Below are 20,355 nucleotides of genomic sequence, written 5' to 3'. Positions count from 1 at the left end.
ATGTTATAAATTAGCATGGTGTTGATTTAACAGAGAATTAACTACATAGATTTGATTTTATATTAAAGTTTCCTTGTATTTCTGAAGCAATTCAAAAGTCCCTAGACCATGGTTGCAATGGACCTCCGCGTTCAAATTGAGAGTCACTAATCTGATCATTTATCGGTTTAGCCTGAAAGGCTTCATATAAAACAACTATGAATTCAATCATAGCTTGAATATCTGGTTGGCACAGTTCGTTTATTTTAAATACACCACCTAAAATGATCTCCATTTGTGTAGCTGCATGGAAGGAAGTTTGGTCAATTGAGTTTTCATGTTCACACTTGCAGTTTTATATTAAGGCTTTAGTGGTCTGCCACTGTCACCCCCCTAAACATGCAGGCAATGTGCTGAATCATGGCCGACATTCCTGTGGCCAGAACACTGTCCAGTCAGCTCGAGGAATCACACACACACACATACAGAATGCCATGGATGACTTTGCTTTAGCTGTATGCATTCCCCCTTTTATTTATTTTTTTCATACAATTTGTAGATTTAACAGTTGAAAAGCAGCAGAAAACATGCAGCATTTATTTACCGAGGAGAAGGTAAAAATGTTTGCTGATTGGGGCTTAATGACCGTGAGACATTTCTCTCTCTGTCTGTAACAGACACTAACGCTGACATCTACATTTTAGTGCAATGATAAAGGGACTTAGTACCGCGTATTTGCTGACCGGTGAACTAAACAGACTTTTGATGTTTTGACGAAGCTTAAAGTAGAGACACTCAGCAGCGCCACTTCAATGCAAAAATCCTGCATCTTCGTGTTGGGTTTAAGATTTGTCGTTTCCAAGTAATTTACTGCATAACTGCTGTGAAACAATCAGATTATAACATAACAGATTATGTTCTGTGCCACTTGGTGTCCCTCTCTGCTTGTATTGCCCAGCATAGATTTGCTCCTCTCCGTTTCCTGCTGTGCCGTTCTCAGTCAGTCATCTGTGCGCTCCCGCCGTTTCGTTCTCACATGCACAAAACGAGTTGACTGGTGGGATCTTAGTTGCATAGGAGTATATCAACTGACCAGCAGAGTGGAAGGTGTTAGCCCTATACAGGCATGTGTGTATGTGTTGGGGGTCATGTTCAAAATCTGTCCCTATAACTTAGGATTTAGTCTGTGCATGGATGATCATGTAGAAATGTCCTGGAGATAACTGTTTATCACTCCTTTGCTCAGGACAGAGCAGTGGAGTCAAACAGTTTCAGCCTTCTCTGCTCGACTGTGATGACGTGAGAGCTTTATCCAGCGAGTGTCTTTTCCCATAGGGTCGGATATTCATTCTTGCTTTGTGTATGCTAATCCCCTTCTCTATGCTCTGTGGCTGAATGAGGTAGGCTAGTAGAGGGAGGGGGAAGTTTTTTCTCCCTCTTTTTTTTCCCCTCAGTAGTCTAACCAGCTGTGTTTTCTCTTGTTAGCATAATTAAAGTACAGACACTTTGCTCTTTATCAGATGTATGTCCATTACTTCCATCCATGTATTGCACACATACATTTAAAATACATTCATCACAGTTCCTGAAGCACAAAAGCTACCACCCTGGGGTGATGCAGCTGCTGCTACCACCGTAACTCAGTCTGTAAGGCTTCAGGAACAAGTGGGTCACCAGTCTGTGCCCTTGTGCAAGGCACCCAACCCCCAAAAGCATTGACATTCTCTCCATTAGTGATGCTAGGTATCAGATTTTTTGTTGGATATGCTGATAATTTCATATTCATTTCAGCCAGTAATGATAAATACACACTTTTTTTTAACAGTCAAAAATCACCAGGTGTCTTCAAGCAAAGAGAGGCTAAGTCAAGTGGAGCAGAGAGTGAAGCAGTGAAGACAGTCTGGTAGTTGTTAACATTTGGAGCTTCATTCAAAATGTTCATGTGGCTTGTTGAGTATGTAGTGCTCTAGGACAGTGTTTTCCCAACCATTTTTTCTTGGAGCCCCCCCAATATGTACCTTTAAAAAGTGGAGCCCCCAGGGACCCACGAGAAAAGTAAAAGTGACACACTGCCAACAAAAATTAACATAAATTTTAATTGTTTCACCTATAAAACCCTGAAAACGGCCTATGCATGCTTTTCTTATCATAAGACCTTTGTATACAATACTTAATAACTGCTTTATCCTGGTTTTAGTTGATATTTCCTATTCTATTTTTGGCAGCCTCAGAGCAGACAAAACTCCATTTTTATGTTTGTAAAAAGGCTCTCTTGTATTTGTTTTGTGGTCTCAGATGTCTGTGGACTATGATTGAATATATGTTTTTGTTGTGGGAGTTGCTGTTTCTTGCGGGTTGTTAAACATCTTCCTTGTTGTAATATTTTTTTTTAGTCAGGATTGGGAGACTATGTAGTACTGTAGTGTTGCACATTCAATTGAGTTGTATTTTCAGTTATGGTTTGGCCTCATGAAAGCGAGCGAATCAAAAAGTAAGGCTTCCCAAGGATCTTTAAAAAGTCTCAAAAATTTGGACTTTTAAATTTAGGCCCATAAACATTCTCAAACTGTTTTTTTTATCCAGACCTCTTTTTCTGTAAGACATTATGTGATTTTAATAATACTTTTATGTGTAGAAATTTGTGCATGTTACAGTACATGGCACTTACCCAGTGCAGCCTATACCTATCTGACTGCCTGCCCCTTGATGTGCGGCGTGCTCAGAGAGGAGCCTGTAGTGTTGGAGAGATACTGGATACATTTTTTAAGATAAGAAGAAGAAATTTATTCGGACACTCAGAGAGGACTCGTTGTTATTGAAGGCTGCCTTAGAAACCCCAACTGCACAGTAAGCATTAAAAAAATATCTGTACAAATGTTAATACAGTTTTCTCAAGTCTTCTCCTCTTTCCAAGCCCTACTGGGCAACCAAGTTACCCACTTAAAAATGTGTACAGCCCACCCTTATTTTTAGCAGACCTTTCCTGACATGAAGGTTTATTCTTTGTTCAATCCCTGGTAAATAGTTTAGAATCAGTTTTGCAAACTTGAAAAAATATTATATTGAATGTCAGTGTACTGTGTATAGAATTGTGGCATTGCATTTGCTAGAAACCACCAGATTTGATGTACAAAATTGACAAAAATGTCTGTGTTCTATCATTTTGAAAACAGTACATGAAATCTGAAAATTCTGTTTTGGTTCCATGTACTGAGAAATCTGAGTTGCTTTTCATTTTGATAGATTGCCATGAAAAAAATTATATTCATTTTTCTTAGTTTATGTCTTACCAAGTCTTGAACTGCGGGAAAGTGTCACAGGCTGACTGCATACATGGGGGGCGCCTTAAACCATTAGGCCACCTGTGCTCCCATCTTTAGTGTATTTAAGTTCATTAAATTTGTGATGTGGATGTTGTAAATCAGTGAGTACTTGTGTTAAAGATGCAATATGTAGGATTTTTGCTCTGAAATATCTGTATTAATTTAGTAAGTGACCATTCCTTTGTTATCTTCATGTTTGTAACCAGTCGTATGTTGTCATGGTGACTGCCTGAGGTTGTGAGTTCAGTTGCTTCTGAAACATGGAGCTCCACACACTCTGCATTTTTGGTGAATTAAGACCAGCACTGGTCACTTGAGTGGTTTCCTTTCCAGTGCAATTTCTTTGTTTTGAACTTACGGCAGTTTGGTAAAAAGGCACTCTATACGGCGTATTTACTAGACAGAAACTGATGTTTTGTTTCGCTCATAAATTTCTCATAATGAGGGGAATGCACCTAAAATTGCACCACATTCACGCTGGAAACAACTCCAGAGCACATGCACATGACTGATTGAATTCTCAGTTCTCAGAAATTGTCCCTGAAGTTGTATATTTAATTTACTCTTACAGCAGTGTATCCAGTGATAAGGTAGCTCTAGCATTTGCCACTAGATGGCAGTGTTCACCAGCTTGGATCTCCAAAGTGTCAGTTCACCTACTTTTACAGAGCAAATGTCTGAGCAGAGTTGGCACATTGCTGAAATTTTTGTGTCAAAAATGAGTGAATGAATGAAGTAGTCATGCAGCCCTTAAGTTACTGCATTAGAGTGGATCCTCTGTGTTTGTGGGTAAGTGACATTATGTGAGAATTAATGTGTTTTATTTTGTAGTTTTTATTAAAAATCTGTTAACAAATACTACTCTTAAGCAGTTAGTTTTTTTTCTGATGATAGAATACAATTCAGGCAGTTTAGGCGCATGCTTTATGCATGGTTGAAACTGTTTTACGTCCTTATTTATTTAATCAATTGCCGTTGAACTGTTGCAAGCATTTCTTAATCTTTTTTTAAGCTCACTACGGAAATCATTTAAAAAAAAATAAAAAGGTATTCTGGCTATTTTGAACAAATGCCTTGTGACTCTTAAAACAAAGTCTGATTTTCACCAGAAGATGGCAGTGTTGAATTGAGCTACAGAATAGAGGAACAGTACCAGGCTTTTGTAGTTCTAGCAACATGTCAGAAAACCTTTCCTCTTCTTGCCTGTTATTTTGTGAAATCGCTTTGTTTTTCTTCCCCTTCTTTTTTATTTGCCCTTACAAGTTTTAGACTGGGAAGTCTGTGAGCAGTCTGCTAAGATGAAGAGTGTATGTTAGCAATGTCTGGAACCATATGAAACCAGGTCATTCATAAATTCTTGATAGTTGCAGGATAACATTGCTTTATGTAAAAGTTCAGATAAACAGAACATGGTCTAATAAACTGTGATATCAGGATAAGTCTTACAGTTTTTAAGACTTTACACATTGTCACAGAGACTGCACATTCAAGTATTCTAAATCTAAAAATGGACCATCTCACCGAAGGTGGCATGATTCTGACTAGACTGTCTATGTTAGGACGTCCCACTTTAAAGCCTTACAGGAAACAGCAGTGTATTTGTTTGCAGCTAAGCTGTGCTTATGATAGCTCCACTGTCGTCAGAGAATTAGGCCCTGGCGGCTGAGTCATCATTGGTTAATCCTCTCACTGTACTGTCCTCTTCTTCTCACCTCTAATCTTATATAGGCTAATTTTAGTATATACACATCCACATACACCTACTAATGCAGACTCTCAAAAACACACACATAGAAATGAGAAAGCAGGGAAATGGGTCAGGGTTAAAAGCATTGTTAGATTAAAGTAACTGATTTGATTAACTCTTGACCAGCTGACAACTTAGTTTGAAAAAACAATCAAGATTCTTTGTGTTTGGACCACATAAAATCATCATAAGATCAGTTGATGATTTTTAACTTTGAAATGTTGAAGGCATGCATTTCAGACACCTTTCTATATTTTTCCACCCTTTGCCTTAAAAGAAATCATTTTAAGTGTCATGTCCTATTCTGGTTATGTGTGAAAGGATATAGATATTGGTCACATATGGTTAAAGTTGTTTTACCACTGCAGTCTGGAAGTGAAAGTATCTCAGACTGTTAGAGATGCTCTGACTGGGAAAATCATGGCCGTCAGAGCTGGTACCAATGTTTAAAATAACATTTTAACCAGTATCTGTTACAGATGCATTTTTTCATTACCTCTTTTGGTGTAAGACTCCCAGAATGCAGACCTTTATCCTATGTTAGTTTGACCACAAAACAGATTGGAGTTTGTCCAACAGGCTTCTGCCTGATAAAAAACTCTCTTCTCTAAATAAAAAGTTAGAATACGAGATGTCAGCATAAGATTGATGCTACGCAACAGACAATCTGATCCAAAATCTGATCATGAAAAATTATTTGCCAGTGTGTTGATATCTGTCCACAGGGCCTCTATCTCTGGTGTCAATGTTGAGAAGATGCATCTGTGCATCCCTGGTAGTTATTGATCTTATATTGGTGGCAAAGGATAACTGCTAGTAGTAGGAAACAAAAGGAAGAGTGTTGTACATCATACATAAAATCACAGCAGATGAGTTGAATAGGATAGTAGAATAGAAGTAGAAAAATATCAATCCAAATCAGCAAGGGACTGTGATGTGCACAAACCCACTGGACAGATATGGGAGACGAATTGGATGTGCAGTCTAGTGTGGATCACAGTAGTGTCTTTGGGATCAACTGTAAGGGGCACAGCCTGCACCAGAACTGTGTGTGGAGAGAGATGGCTGTATCACTACCTCAGTGGACACTGACATTCAGGACGCATTCATCTAAGTTTGTTGGAAGGGGAGTAGTCTACAGGAGAGACGATCGCAGCTCATAGGATGGACTACATGTCTAACAACATGTCTAACGAAACAGAAGTTTTTGCAGTTGATGTTGTGTTGCTTTTGAGCAAATCTAAACTGAAAAGAGCTGGTTTGTGCATTTTTAGACTGATGTTAAAGCTGCATTGTTCCAGCAAAAAGTCTAACTTGAATTAACATCTTAAAGACTTTACTGTAAATAAAAGACAGCCGTAGACTGAATGAATGCGAGATCCTAAATGAGGGCGTAATCCTCACAGTGACAGAAAGCATGACAATGCAGAACAAACAGAAAGTTTTGTTAAGCTACACAGGCAATTTGCACACGCCTCAGCTGACAGACTGCAAAATCCAGTGGTCTGTTCAGGCAATAATGATGATGAATGCAACACAATTCTCAGGTCATTATAATAACCTGTGACATATGCATGCACACACACAGCAAACCAAAGCAAAAGTCAGCAGTTGGTTTTGCGCATGGCTTCAACCTGTAATACAACTGTGGCTGAGGAGAAACAGCCAGTAGCATAGTATCTGCAGTCTATTAATCATTTTATACATTTCAGTCCAGAGGGAGCATTGTCACCTCCAGAGAACCTAAAGAAATTGTGAAGTGCTTTATTCAGTGCTACACAAGCACCCATTGCCCGTCTGTTTGATAAAATGGAAGGGAACTGAACATTGAGAAGATGAGAGACATAGCTGAAAGTAACACTGAAGTGAAAAAAAAAACTGCAGTGTACATTTCTTGGAGAAATGGCCTCTTGAAAAGGCAAAATTTCAAAGTCCAGTATTACTGAACGTTAACGAGACGATGCTTGTGACTGGAACACAGTCCCTGTGCTGGACTGGGAACTGATGGCAAAAACTGTATCCACAATGTGCACGGCCAAAGTCCCTAGTGATGTTTGGGCAGAACCTGTCAGTGCTCACCGATGAGCCCCCAGCTCTAGAGGTTAACAGCATGAGCACTTGGATACCTCAGAACATTACAGTGTTACCAGCTGCAAGAAAATCATTTGCTGTGGCAGGATGATCTGTGAGAATCAGAAAAGCCCTTTGTAGTATCTACAGCCATTTGATGACTGATATGAAACAGGAAGTAAAGTCTATAAAGCATGTTAATTGTAGAGGGTCCTTGGGCGTCATGAACAAAGACTTGCGTGGATTTCCTACTGAAACATGGTGTACGCTCAAATCCAGAAAACGCTGTATGCATAAAAATATCCAGATGTATGAATCTGTGCGTGAGGCTGTCAATGCTGTGGAGTCAGAAAAATGCACACATGCTGAATTGAAGAAGAAGTGGTCCGACATCAAGGTGGATGTGAAGCGGGGAACAGCAGCCCACCGCCAAAGTGTGACCAAAACAGGCGGGGGGACAGGAGAAGAGGGGCTCACCCCGTTTGAACAGAGAGTCGCCACAAAGCAGACAGAGTAAACTGGATTTACAGTTTCCAACTGGTAGTTTTATACACTACTTACATGGATTACACACTATTGTTGCAAATTAATGCAGAAGTGCGCTGGGGAAAAGGTGAGGCTGATTAAGACATTTCACACTTTATGCATGGATTTCACACTTTACGCACGGGGTTATTAACATGAGTATTTTGCACACAGAGACAACCAGGGGCTTGTTGGAAAGATCTGAAGCTGTACTTTAGCCAGCAAAAAACATCAAGTCACTAACTTTAACCACTGACTAGTAATGATGCTGTGAAGACGGGATAGTATTTAGGGGCGCACATGCTCAATGCACATCAGGAGGATTAATATTAGGACAATTAAACGAATAAATTAACTCACCAAGAAGCCCCCCCCCCATCGCGCGTAGTACTAGCTTGTAGTCTGTTCCCAACCATGTTGTCACTCAGAATGTATGAATCGTGCTTTGAACCAGGCCACCTCGCCACAATGTTGGTTAATTGCATTTGCGCAGGCTACCTGGCGGACGTGCGGATAATTCCATCCCACACAGCTGGCATGGCTTGGTTCAGGGTCGACTGGCACAGTCCTGATCAGTCGGCCAGCTTCCTCTGGAATGCCCCAGTTGCTAAGAACTCCAGTGTGGTCAGCCCCTGTATGGATACAGGCAGTGCATGGCTCCTCGCTGTGTCGCGCTCCAAAGCGAGCCGCAGCTCTGCGCACAGTTCCAGGAGGATTGCCCTCAGGAACCTAAAGCGGCTGATGAGCCGGTTGTCATCATGCACCAGTAAACCCTCTCTGTCTCTAAACACATGCTCTCTTCGTATTGCACCATTTACAATGTCTTCTAATACTGCTGAAGCCATTGTTGTTAATGTTAATGGTATTTATTCTCACCACTTGGCGCATGCTTTTATATTCACTCGTGTAATTGCAGACGTGTTAATTGTCCATGTGTCTCTGATGTGAACATCACATTTATTTATTATAACAGTTTCCCAACATCACCTCTAAGTGTCGCCAAAGGATCCACAGCTGTAGAAATGTGCGTACGCCAGCCATGAAGTTGGCGTGAGGCACCTCACATTTCCACAGTCATTTCTCTCTTGATGCATCTGAACTCTGCCGTGAAAAAGAACGTATGCCACGTTTTTGTGCCTACGCACCCTTTGTACATGAGACCCCTGGTGTGGTAATAGGCTAGGACTGAGAAGTTATATCTGTCAGGCATGGGTGCACCTAAATGTGTGTGAAAAATAGACATTATAGGAGTTTTTCTATGTTTTTTTTAATGTTTTTTTAATGATTTAAGATAATGAGGTAAGATTTACATGTTGAACCTGATAGGTGCATTTGAAAAGTTGTATTTTGTCAAAGTATTTATATTTCAGCTGGTAATTAAATGCAATCCACAATGAATCACTACTTGTGCTGATTTGATGGCAACCTGGTGCTTGTGAGTGTATTAGTGAGAGGTTTATTGAGTCGTAGACCAGGGTGAAGAAAAAAAATAGATGACTCACTTCTTGCCATTCTGTCTAGAATTCAGAATGCCCTGTCTATAGCCAGCAAGCACAGATGCACTTCAAACTGTTGTATCTTCCATGGAGGTGGGCACCACAATTGTGCGTTTGTGTGTGTAATGTAGCTATATGAAAAGACATTCCGTATTTCTTTGACCTTCAGACTCAAAAAAAGATATGAGAAAAATGGGGAACACCACCGGGGTAGGACCGAAGGGTGTGCTTGAATTATTATGGTATCACACTACTCAGCCTCCCTAGAAAAGTTTCCTCTAGGGTGCTGAAAAGGAGGCATCGGATGATTGTGGAACCTTTGATTCAGGAGGAATAATGTGGATTCCATCCTGGGACAGTGGACTAGCTCTTTCCCCTTGCAGAACTTCTTGAGGGAACATGGGAGTTTGCTCATCCAGTCTACATGTGCTTTGTGGACTTGGAGAAGGCTTACTATCGTGTACCTTGAGGGGTGATGCGAGGTGTACTGCAGGAATACGGGGTCCTGGGTTTTGTTGCAGCATGCTGTCAGGTCCCTGTATAACCAAAGTGAGAGTTGTATGCGCATTCTCAGCACAAAGTTGGACATTTCCTGGTGGGTGTTGGCTTCCACCAGGGCTGCCCCTAGTCGCCGATTCTGTTTTTGATTTACGTGCACAGGAACTCAAGGCAAGGGTTTCTGGTTTGGGGACCTCAGAATTCTGTTTCTGCTATTTGCAGATGATGTGGTTCTGTTATGCTTCTTCAGCTGGGGACCTGCTGCAGGCAATGGGCTGAGTTTGTGGCTGAGTGAGAAGCAGTCGGGATGAGAGTCAGCACCTCAAAGTCTGTGGCCATGGTTCTCTGCCGGAAAACAGTGGATTGCTCCCAATGGGTGGAGGGGAGTCTCTGCCTCAGGTGAATCTTGGGGTCTTGTTATGCTTCTTCAGCTGGGGACCTGCTGCAGGCAATGGGCTGAGTTTGTGGCTGAGTGAGCTCCATTTACCAGGTGATCAACCTCCCAACCTCACCTATGGTGGCCATGGTTCTCTGCCGGAAAACAGTGGATTGCTCCCAATGGGTGGAGGGGAGTCTCTGCCTCAGGTGAATCTTGGGGTCTTGTTCACAAGTGAGGGTTAAAAGGAGTGGGAGATTGGCAGGCCTATTGCTGCAGTGCCAGAGTGGAGCTCTCCATTTACCAGGTGATCAACCTCCCAACCCTCACCTATGGTCAGCAGCCAAAATTAGTTTTCCCCTGAAGAGCGGCTGGGCTCAGCCTTGAGATAGAGTGAGGAGTTCAAACATCCGGAGGCAACTAAGAGTAGAGCCATTTAGGGCTGCAACGATTCGTTGACATAATCGTTTGTGTTGACTATAAATACTTGTCGCGGCGCAGGAATTGAAATGTCGACGCTTCTTATTATTGTTTTTTATATAGGTAAAATCTAGTACTGGCCGGTAAGGATTAATCTGTACTTGCAGTTCACTACAGGAAGTGGTGGGGGCAGTATCGCTCCCACTGTTTACATTATTCACAGAAACTGAGAAGAAGAAGTTAAGCATGGCGGAAAGCACAGAGAACACACCAAAAAGCCGACCCAGAGCTTCCAAAGCAACTTGACATGTCATGTCAAGTTGCTAAACCATTAAGTTTTCACAGGTGTGCACGCATAAGAAGGCAAGGTAAAATGGGGATCCAAAATAATATGCCAAATAGCCACGATCAGTTGACTAATCGCAAAAATTATTGCCAGATTAGTCGACATAAAAAATAATCATTTGTTGCAGCCCTAGAGCCATTGCTCCTTCACATCAAAAGGAGCTAGTTGAGGTGATTCAGGCATCTGATCAGATGCCTCCAGGATGCCTTCATGGGGAGGTATTCCGGGCATGTCTAGGTGAGAGGAAACCTCGGGGAAGACAGGATGTGCTGGGTCCTTCCTTGTCTGCTCCTGGAATGCTTTGGAATCCCCCAGCAGGAGTTGGAAAATTGTCGCTGGGGAGAGCGATGTCTGGGTTGACTTGCTTTGCCTGCTATCACCACAATCAGGCCCTGGATAAGCAAAGATGGATTAAAAAATGTATAAAAAACAATTGTGAGTTACATATGTGCAACATTAGAATATTGAAAATTAGCATTTTGAGTTTATACTTTTTTAGTATCATGCACCATACACAGATGAGGAGGAAATTACATGCCCCCCATGAAGATTTCAGTTTTTCTCAAGTGCTGTTAAACATAGCAAGGGATTTTTCCAAACATCCTAGTAAGTGTTATTCTTTCAGACTTTATTTTACTTTGCACACAGAAACAAAAATGATTTCACAAAAAAACTAAAAGTATCAGGGTCAAAATTATTAGCCCCCTTTAGAACTGACCTTTTTTTTAGCCATCGCACAAACCACAGTTTTGTAATGATGTGCTTTCACTTTGTAATGCTCAAAGCTTGTAAAATCCGGTTAGAACTGAGGGTTATCTTCCAATATAAACTCTGCATAAAAACATTAGTAGGGAGCTCTACTGGGGAGCTCAAACTAGAGCTCTTTGGCCACAGAGACATTGCTTATGTTTGTAGAAAGAGGAGAGAGTCGTATAATCCAAAGAACACCGTCCCCACAGTGAAACATGGTGGTGGGAGTATTATGCTGTGAGGGTGCTTCAGTGCATCTGGAACTGGTAATCTTGTAAAGGTGGAATAAATCATGAAGAAAGAAAGATATGTAAAGATTTCAAAAGAAAACCTCAAGCAGTCAGCAGCAAAACTGCGTCTGGGTTGTCGCTTTGTCTTACATCACGACAACGACCCAAAACATACAGGGCTCCTGGTGAAGAACTACCTCCAGAAGACCAAAGAGAACGTTATGGACTGACCTGCACAAATCCCATTGGAAAATCTGTTGGGTGAACTGAAGACCAAGGTCCATGCCAGAAGACCATCAAATCTGGAGGAGTTTGAGAGATTCTCCAAGAAAGTATGGGCTGGGATTCCTCAGGAGAAAAACGACTGCACGCTATCTAGTTCTCAAACAAAAAGTAGATACAATCAACTATTAGCATCAAGGGGACTAATAATTTTGACCCTGGCAGTTTCTTTTTGTGAAATAATTTTGTTTCTGTGCCCAAAGTAAAATAATGTAAGCATGTAAGATAAAGTTAGGTTGCTTGGAAAAACCGTGATAAAAATTCTTTGCTCTGTTTTGGACATTTGGGAAGTACTTGGGAAAAAGGTGAAATTTTCATAGGGGAGGCAATAATTTCGACCCCATCTGTACTACTATGAATGAATTATTAGGACTACAGGAAAAGAGGAACATGATTTAATACCAACAATTATTCTCTGTAATTACATAAAGTGCTATAGAAGTATCTAGTGTTGTCTCATCTTAAAAAAAAAAACAAGTAATAGTCCAATTTTAAAGGACATTTGTGTTAAGATATATGCAACCCTATGTTTACCCTTAAACCACAGAATGTGCCTTCATCCCCATCTGTAATGCTGTGGTTAGCATTATTTCTCTCCTCTGTTGTCTGCGCTCAGAGCCTGTGTGTTCATAGGCTGCTAATCCTTTTAATGCCAGGTTTCACTCCACATTACTCAAACTTGCTGCCCATACAAATCAAACATTCTTATGTAACTTGGACGCTGTTGAAAAGAAGAGAGATTGAACCTCCTCTGAGACAGATGACTCGTCTCCCACTTTTCACTGAAGTTTCCTGACAATGCAAATGTCATCAGCAGCACAGCAGGTTGCATTTATCAGCAAAGCCTGCTATTATTGAGAAACCATTGGGTTGTTTTGGCATTCATTAATCATTTTTCAGAATGTTAAAGTGGTTCACACCCATCTGCTTGATGTGATTTGCACAGTTACTCTGTTGAGTCATCATTGGGGCTTTGTCAGACACTACTGTCGATCATCTGTGGTATGCAGTGAGATGGTAGGTTTCCTGTAGTTGTGTATTTGTAACTGTAGATTATAAAATGGGACAGCCAGGAAGATCTTGATGCATTTAAACATTTCTATAATTTGAAAAGTTTCTAATTATTATAACTGATCTTTTGCCTAAGATCAGACGTTTTTCTTTTTCTAACAGCCATGTAGAAATGAAAAAAAAAAAGAAATCTACAACAGTCAAATCATTTTAGGGAACAATGTTCTCTGCTCTATGTCTTTTTGGGACAGAACGAATGCTGAGTCATTGGATCGAGGCCATTCTAGCTCTAATATCTGCCTGACTGATTCTCTCCCTCCTTCTCTCTCTGCCTCTCCCCCAGAGTGTATGGGTGCTAGGGTTTAGTTTGGCGTGAGGACTAAGGACTTGCTGCTGTCAGCCCTAATTCTCCAACAGCACCTCTCTCTCTTACGTATGGGGGTGGAAATGGCCACTCATCATTCGCCCCTGCCTCTCTGACTGACTCACTCAGTAGCTCTCTCTCATTCTCCATAGTCAGGTTCTGACTATGGAAAACCAACACCAGGGCTTACTGGTAAAGTCTGTGTGTGCTCTTCACTATCAAACTACAGCTGAGCCAAAAGCCTTTACAATTCAAAAATTCAATAGGCTTCTTTTTTTGCTTGGACATGCAAGATTGACTTTCCCTCTGAACACAGCAGATGTGAGGGCAGTTCCTTTACCTGTGAGTACAGCACATTTTGTAAAAACATACAAAACAAAACAGGAATTATAGAAGAAAATTGACAGTAAAATGGATTAGAAGTCCTTGGAATTGAAGTAGTAATGAGTCTGCGTGTAAAAAAAAAAGGTGAAGAGCTTTGGAAAGCAGAGCTAGCATGCCAATAATTTAATAATTTGCGCGATATACAAGATGGGCTTGCTAGCAGCTCAACCTTTAAATGAATGACTACTATTAGTGTTTTGCACACTTCTAATGTAATTTTTATTTATAAATTACATGAGGCCAAACTGTTTTCTGTAAGAATGTGTCTGAAAGTCTCAAAGAATTCACTGACAATCAAAGCATCATAAATTGCTGTTTGTTTGATCTCCTTTATCTCAGTTCATGTACAGGATTTTTCTAACACAACCTTTTTCACTTTTGATTTATGCAATACAGATTTTTATGGTAAGTTGAATTAAGGTTTTTTAATATCTCTAATTTTACTGATAAAAAGATTGCTCTTACTAAGTACTTCTCTAGAATTTAGACCCCTCTAAGCACTTTTGCACTGCATATCACATTCTCCTTTTCACACTTACACTCATACTCTAAAGGCAGAGGATGCTGTACAAAGAACCAGTCAGCACATCAGTAATCATCTTATCTGATTCACACACAAAAAGGGTTAAATGCATAAATGCGTGAAATTGGAGATTTGGTCATTTTTGAGTCCCCCCTACTTCGAGTGTCCCTCAGGGAAGTAGGGAAATCTTCCCCCTACAAGATGGAACAACGCTTAAGGCTCCTGCTAGATCATCATTAGACACTGACAGCGTTATACAAACAGATGCGACAATAATACCAGACTTCAGAGGTTGAAAAAGTACAAGATTATTATACTTAAGTGTAAGTACACTTACTTAAGTTAAAATTTACTTAAACATAAGTAGAAGTATTGCTCTCTAAATAAACTCATAAGTAAAAAGTTCAAAGTACTGAGTAATGAGTAACTACTTTTGATACCTCGGGGGTTGTACAGCAGGGTCCGACGTTAAGGTTTTTGCCTACTTGCCCTTCAGGGCAAGTGCTTCCCAAATCTACTTGCCCCATCTAAATTCCTATTTGCCCTGTCTAGGAGGTGCTTTTTCTGGCTGTCAAGTGCATACATTTTGCTCACAACATACCTAGAACTAAATTCCATTGCATGTCGACTGTGGAAAACAATACACAACACTTATTTCTTAAGAAAACTGTATTTATTATCAATGTGTTAGCCCACTGAAAGTTTTCCGAAGACATTAAAACTCAGGAATTTCCTATTTACAATACTAATAAGGTAATAATACAAACTCAGAAATAATTTTTTTCCGTAACTGATGAAACCAACTATTCTCAGAGGAAAATGAGGTCAGCAAAACACTGACACTAGAGAGGTGGCGGGGTCTGCTACATATGCACCAAGTATAAAATGGTGCTTTTCTTTTGTTTTTATTTAGTTTATTCATCATGAAACTGAAGAAATTTTGCCGACACGTGAAAATAAACCAATTAAGATTTTTCTTTTCATTTTGCTGACAAACCTCCACATTTTGTACTGTAATATAGTGGCGCACAGTACCCTCCCCAGAACATACTTAAGTAAAAGTAAAAATACTGATTTTAAAATGCACTCAGAAAGTACACAAGTATACAAAAAAGCTACTCAATTACAATAATTCGAGAAAATGTATATTCCACCCCTGACGGACATTTCTAACGTGAATAATTTTTTAAATGCTTATTCAAAAATCAAAATGTACCGACATGAAATTATGTAATAGATTCTTGCCGTTTTCAAATTTTGCTGATATTTGTAATGTTCTGGGAGGTTTCCCATAACACTGGGCCCCTCCATTCCAACAAGAATAAGGACAGTCTACCCTTAGATGTAAATATGCACAATGCAGGGGTAGGGGTAAGAGTTGGGGGCACAGGGTGTATTGGGATTACGCCTCAGTCATATTTGGCTGTTTGGACAGTTGATTTATTGATTCATTGAATCATTGTATCCTGTTGACAGAGGTGGAAAAAGTACACAACTATTGTACTCAAGTATAAGTATAATTACTGTGGTTAAAGTGAGTTTAAGTAAAATTACTAGTCCATAAATCTACTCAGATAAAAGTATAAAGTATTTAGATTAAAGTTTACTTCAAGTAGAGATTGTTCAGGTAGAGTCACACCTCTATAATAAAGTAAAATACACAGCAAAATTGATGGTGTTTGTTGAACTCATACAGAGTTAAATCTAACACTGTCTATATTGGTCCACAATACATAAAGTTAAATTACCCTTTTGAAAGTGTTAAATATTTTAAAATATGACAAATGTGTGCCAAGGTTGGTCTCTTCTGGCAAGAACAAAACAAAAAGTCAACCTTATAGCAAGGCAATTCATACTAAGGTGCTTTGTGTCCTTTAGGAGCACCTGAAGTCAGACAGGAACTGTAACTCAGTGGATAACTCCACTGACGGTGCAAATGTGTCAGACAACTAAAACAACTATCCACCAGAGACAAGACCAAAAGAACCAAATTTTACTCAGAATGGAGTCAGAATTACTCTTTGGGAGTTTAAAGCAACTCAAAAATGTTTACACCACAGATATAAACACTCCAGTTTTTGCTGTGTAGAACAGCTGCGTATGCATGTGATGTACTGATTTCAGATGTGCTCAAAAGTACAATTACAGCAATCTGAGTAGATGTAATCAGTTACTTTCCAACCCTGCCTGTTGATAACAAGTGTCTTAAGTGTGTGGCAGTGATTATGCTCTCTAGCAAGTCAATGATTTTCCTCTAAAAATCTGGACTATATTCATAGGGAACAAACTACTCACATCTCATGATAACATTGCAGTCATACTATAGAGAGTACTATGTTCTTTTGGTAAGTCAGACCAACAGAGCAACAAAAAAGGTTATATCAAACCTTTGAAATGTAAGCGTTGTGTTTTTTGTTTGTTTGTTTGTTTGTTTGTTTGTTTTTTCTTTGTTGATTTTTTTTTCATCCATCAAATGTGACTGAGTCAGAGTCACTTGTTCAATGATTTTAAGTTCTGCTGCCGTAGGACTGTCTGACCAAACCTGAAATCATGGGATATTGAATCACCCCAGCACACGGAGTCTGTTAGGACAAGTGAAATCCCTGGCATTGTGCTCATCCGTTACCTGTTGTTTCTTGGCTGTCTGTCTCTAAGCCTGTAGAGGCACTGTGAGTGCATATTGTGTTTTCTGTGTGTGGAGGCCCTAAGCCATCTTAAGGCTGTCTTTCAATGGAAAATGACAAGATAAGACCCTGAAGCACAGGGTCTCTTGTCTATCACACATAGGGCTGCCTTACAGACCACAAGGGGTAACAAAAGGATTCATCTGGAAGTAATAGGGTTGCTTTTGTAATTTCTATAGAAAGACCTAAAACTTTGACAAGATTGAGACACAAGTCAATATTAAAACCTTAAAAAAAGGGAGAATAATAATATGTTGTCTTAAGAGTAATTATGGTCACCCTATTTTTTTTTCCTTTTTTTGAACAGTCTGTCTGCTATGTCAAGACCTACTTGCATCACACCCAAGCCATGGATGTTTGAAAATGAAATGTTTATTGCAAATACAGCACATACAAATACAGCACATACACTTTCCAGTGATCTCCTGCTTGTAGATCTTTGTGATCTGTACTCTTTTGTCAGATAAAACATGCAAATGGGGAGTTTTTTTATGATGCTCAATGCCTTAATGTTTATCCCTTTCTCAGCCAAAGAGGGTAGTGGGCTTAAAGTGGAGAAGCAGGGAAACCAGTGGACCACATGCTGATCTCTGTTGAAGGTTTATGTAACTCCTGGTGTCACATGATCACACGTCACCACCCGCCTAGTTACTGTCTGTACTCAGTAATTCACTCCCTAGTCAGCCATTCAAACACAAATAGATGGCATGGACAGAGGAGAAATTAGGAGCATACGTGAACAGAGTCATCACAACCTAGCAACCTTGCCTTTTTATTCCCTGTGCAGCAGCACCCACTAATGCATCCATAGGGTGCAACCCAGATCTTCTCAGTTAATTTAAGAAAGAACGAGGAGCATTAAAAAAAAAACACCAAACAAAGACGCTTGGGGGACGCATTGCTGATTTACTTTGGAGTGTATATAATCCTGCTGACAGGCGGCTCCATGAGAGTACGGGGAGTACGGGTGCAGGGCCATGACGAGATGGCAATGAAGCTTTTATTCTGGGAGCTGGAGCAGCATCTGAAAAGGTAAAATAGAGACAGGGGGTCCCTGGGCAGCCCATACAAGTGTAGCACTGCTTGGGCCAATCAATACAGTAGCTGCACACAAAAGGTTACACGACAGTACTTTTCTTTTCATTCAGCAATTCAATGCTTGGCGGGCAGCATCAACAAAAGAGGGAATATTAACGCTAATGTTATTTACTGGTTGGTTTGGGCCTTGTGTCATTTTGGGTTAATATATTGCAGAGAGTAAAATATTTGAGGATTTATTTGTGTTTAGAAAAGAGTAGAAACCTAGATAAAAATCTGTGGTATGAATTTTGCCATTTCCTAATAATTCTAGGAAATCATTAGTCATTAAACCTACAGAATATCTTGTTTTGTTTTGTTTTTATCACTGAATAACTCTCCCTGTTCTTTTTATAATCACTATGTTGCCATGATGCTGTCCCGAATAATCCTTTATTTTTAAAACAGCATGCTAAAACATCCTGATAACAGCATCAGGGAACTTTTTATGTTGATATTAGGCTATTGGTAGCGTTTCTGTCACCTCAAATAGCTGTTTCTAATGTTTTCTTGGTGTATGTAGCTTATTTTAGTAGTAGACCTGGTGGGGGACAGTGTTGTAATTTACAAACGGAATTAAAATTCTCCAAGTGATTATGTTTTTAAAAAACGGCATGTCTTTAAGATTTTAAAATGTCTTGCACCATGACTAATAAGAGATTCCAGGGCATAACCCATTGACTTTTTAAGTACCTTGGGCATTTATCTGCATACAGTTAGGGGTCATTTCCCTCTTAAGTTGCTTCAGTAGGTCACTGGGCAGCTGTTGAACAGCATAGCAGGAACATCAACCATCAGCTGATTTATATACCTATAACATAACAAGCTTTTATTACAAGTACTACGATTTGTTATCAATCAGAAGCAGATACAAGTAAAGAAATATTTTTTGTCAGCATAAAGGAATTCTTTAGGAATTTAACAAAAGCACCATAGTTGTTGATGCATCAACATCCCACTCCTAAAAAGGTACAGGCATATTCATTAGCACTTTGTCCTAGAGCCTGTAACTTGGTTATTGTGCAGTTTCATACTCCTCCTGTGGGCTTGCAGAAAGTATACTGGACGTTTGATTGAACAGCACTGGTGGGAACTTTACACAATGTGATATAACAATACATTTCTAACAATGACTGTAGTTTTGTAATTGCTGTTACTGAAAACTGGAGTTTTGAAATGTATTTTAGAAGAAGTTCTAACTACAATGTTGTTTAGTATTGCTTAATGCTTTGTATCTACATTTTTAAAGCATGATTTTCCATCAGTCACAGATTGTTCAAGGTGTTTATCTGACATCACTAAGTTTTTTTTTTTGCTGGATATGATTCTTGAGTTCCTCTAAATGAGTTTCTGAGACTGGTGGTATTAGACATGGGTTTTATTTAGGCACTGCCTGTGTACTGGCTATTTGGGTCTGGATAATTGGCTAAACCCTCTTCCAGTCAAAGGAGAGACCGGAAGAGATGAGTGCAGCTTATAGCTTCTTTTTAAGCTATTTGGCTTCTTGTTAAAGTGTCTGACTGGGATCAGAGGCTAGAGCCTAAGCTGACCTCAGAACAAGAGCTCGGAGGCCATGTCTAAGCTTCTGGCATGTGTTGCAATACCAAAATAATCCTAAACTCGTATTTCAAGGTGGCGACTGACTTTTCAATTGGTTTGATGAACCTGAGTACACAGAAATAGAGGTTTCTGGATTGACCAGCCCTCTTTTATTAGATGTTTGTGTGGAAAGGAAATAAAAGCAGGGTTCCATTGTGCTTAGAACTGCGGTGTAATTGATCAGACTCAGATTGAGCGCAATAGTGGCTTGGAGAATTTTGGGTGTACTTGGAATATGTTGAGTAAAGTTTATCCCTTTTTTAGGGAGGTAGATTTCTCTTTGTATGTGTGGTGGATTTGGAGGGGGAGTAATGGAGATATCTGGGTGGGAGCTTTCTGTGAAATATCAGTCTGGGAGTGTGCTTGTGACTATGATCAAGATACTCCCCTCTTCAAAGGCTTATCAGATTCTTTTCAGTGTGTCATGTTTCAGTCAGATGGACCTGATTGATTTTCAGTAACTTCCATCATCTCAAAGGCATCTGACAAGCCAAAATCTCCCTCTAAAGTGGAACTTCAGTTTCTTACAACAGATTTTGGAGACAGGAAAGTTTCAGATTGCATACAAATGTTTCAGCCAAGTCTGTGAGAGCTGACAAGCTGGGAGTTTTTTTTTTTTTTTTTTTTTTTGAGGAAATAGTTGAGACATTGTGGCATTTAGATTTCATGGT

At 39.9% G+C, this 20,355-nt stretch overlaps 1 protein-coding gene across 2 annotated transcripts in view; it reads left to right on the top strand.

Annotated features, from left to right (window-relative positions):
* Nucleotides 1-20,355, top strand: part of LOC121522614 (TSC22 domain family protein 1-like) — a 44,271-nt gene that overhangs the window by 19,033 nt on the left and 4,883 nt on the right. The window lies entirely within an intron of this gene.

Source organism: Cheilinus undulatus, linkage group 15 (genome assembly GCF_018320785.1).
Source record: "Cheilinus undulatus linkage group 15, ASM1832078v1, whole genome shotgun sequence".
Taxonomy (NCBI): domain Eukaryota; kingdom Metazoa; phylum Chordata; class Actinopteri; order Labriformes; family Labridae; genus Cheilinus; species Cheilinus undulatus.
Note: the sequence above shows the minus strand (reverse complement) of the source record. Positions and strands in the feature narration are given on the sequence as shown.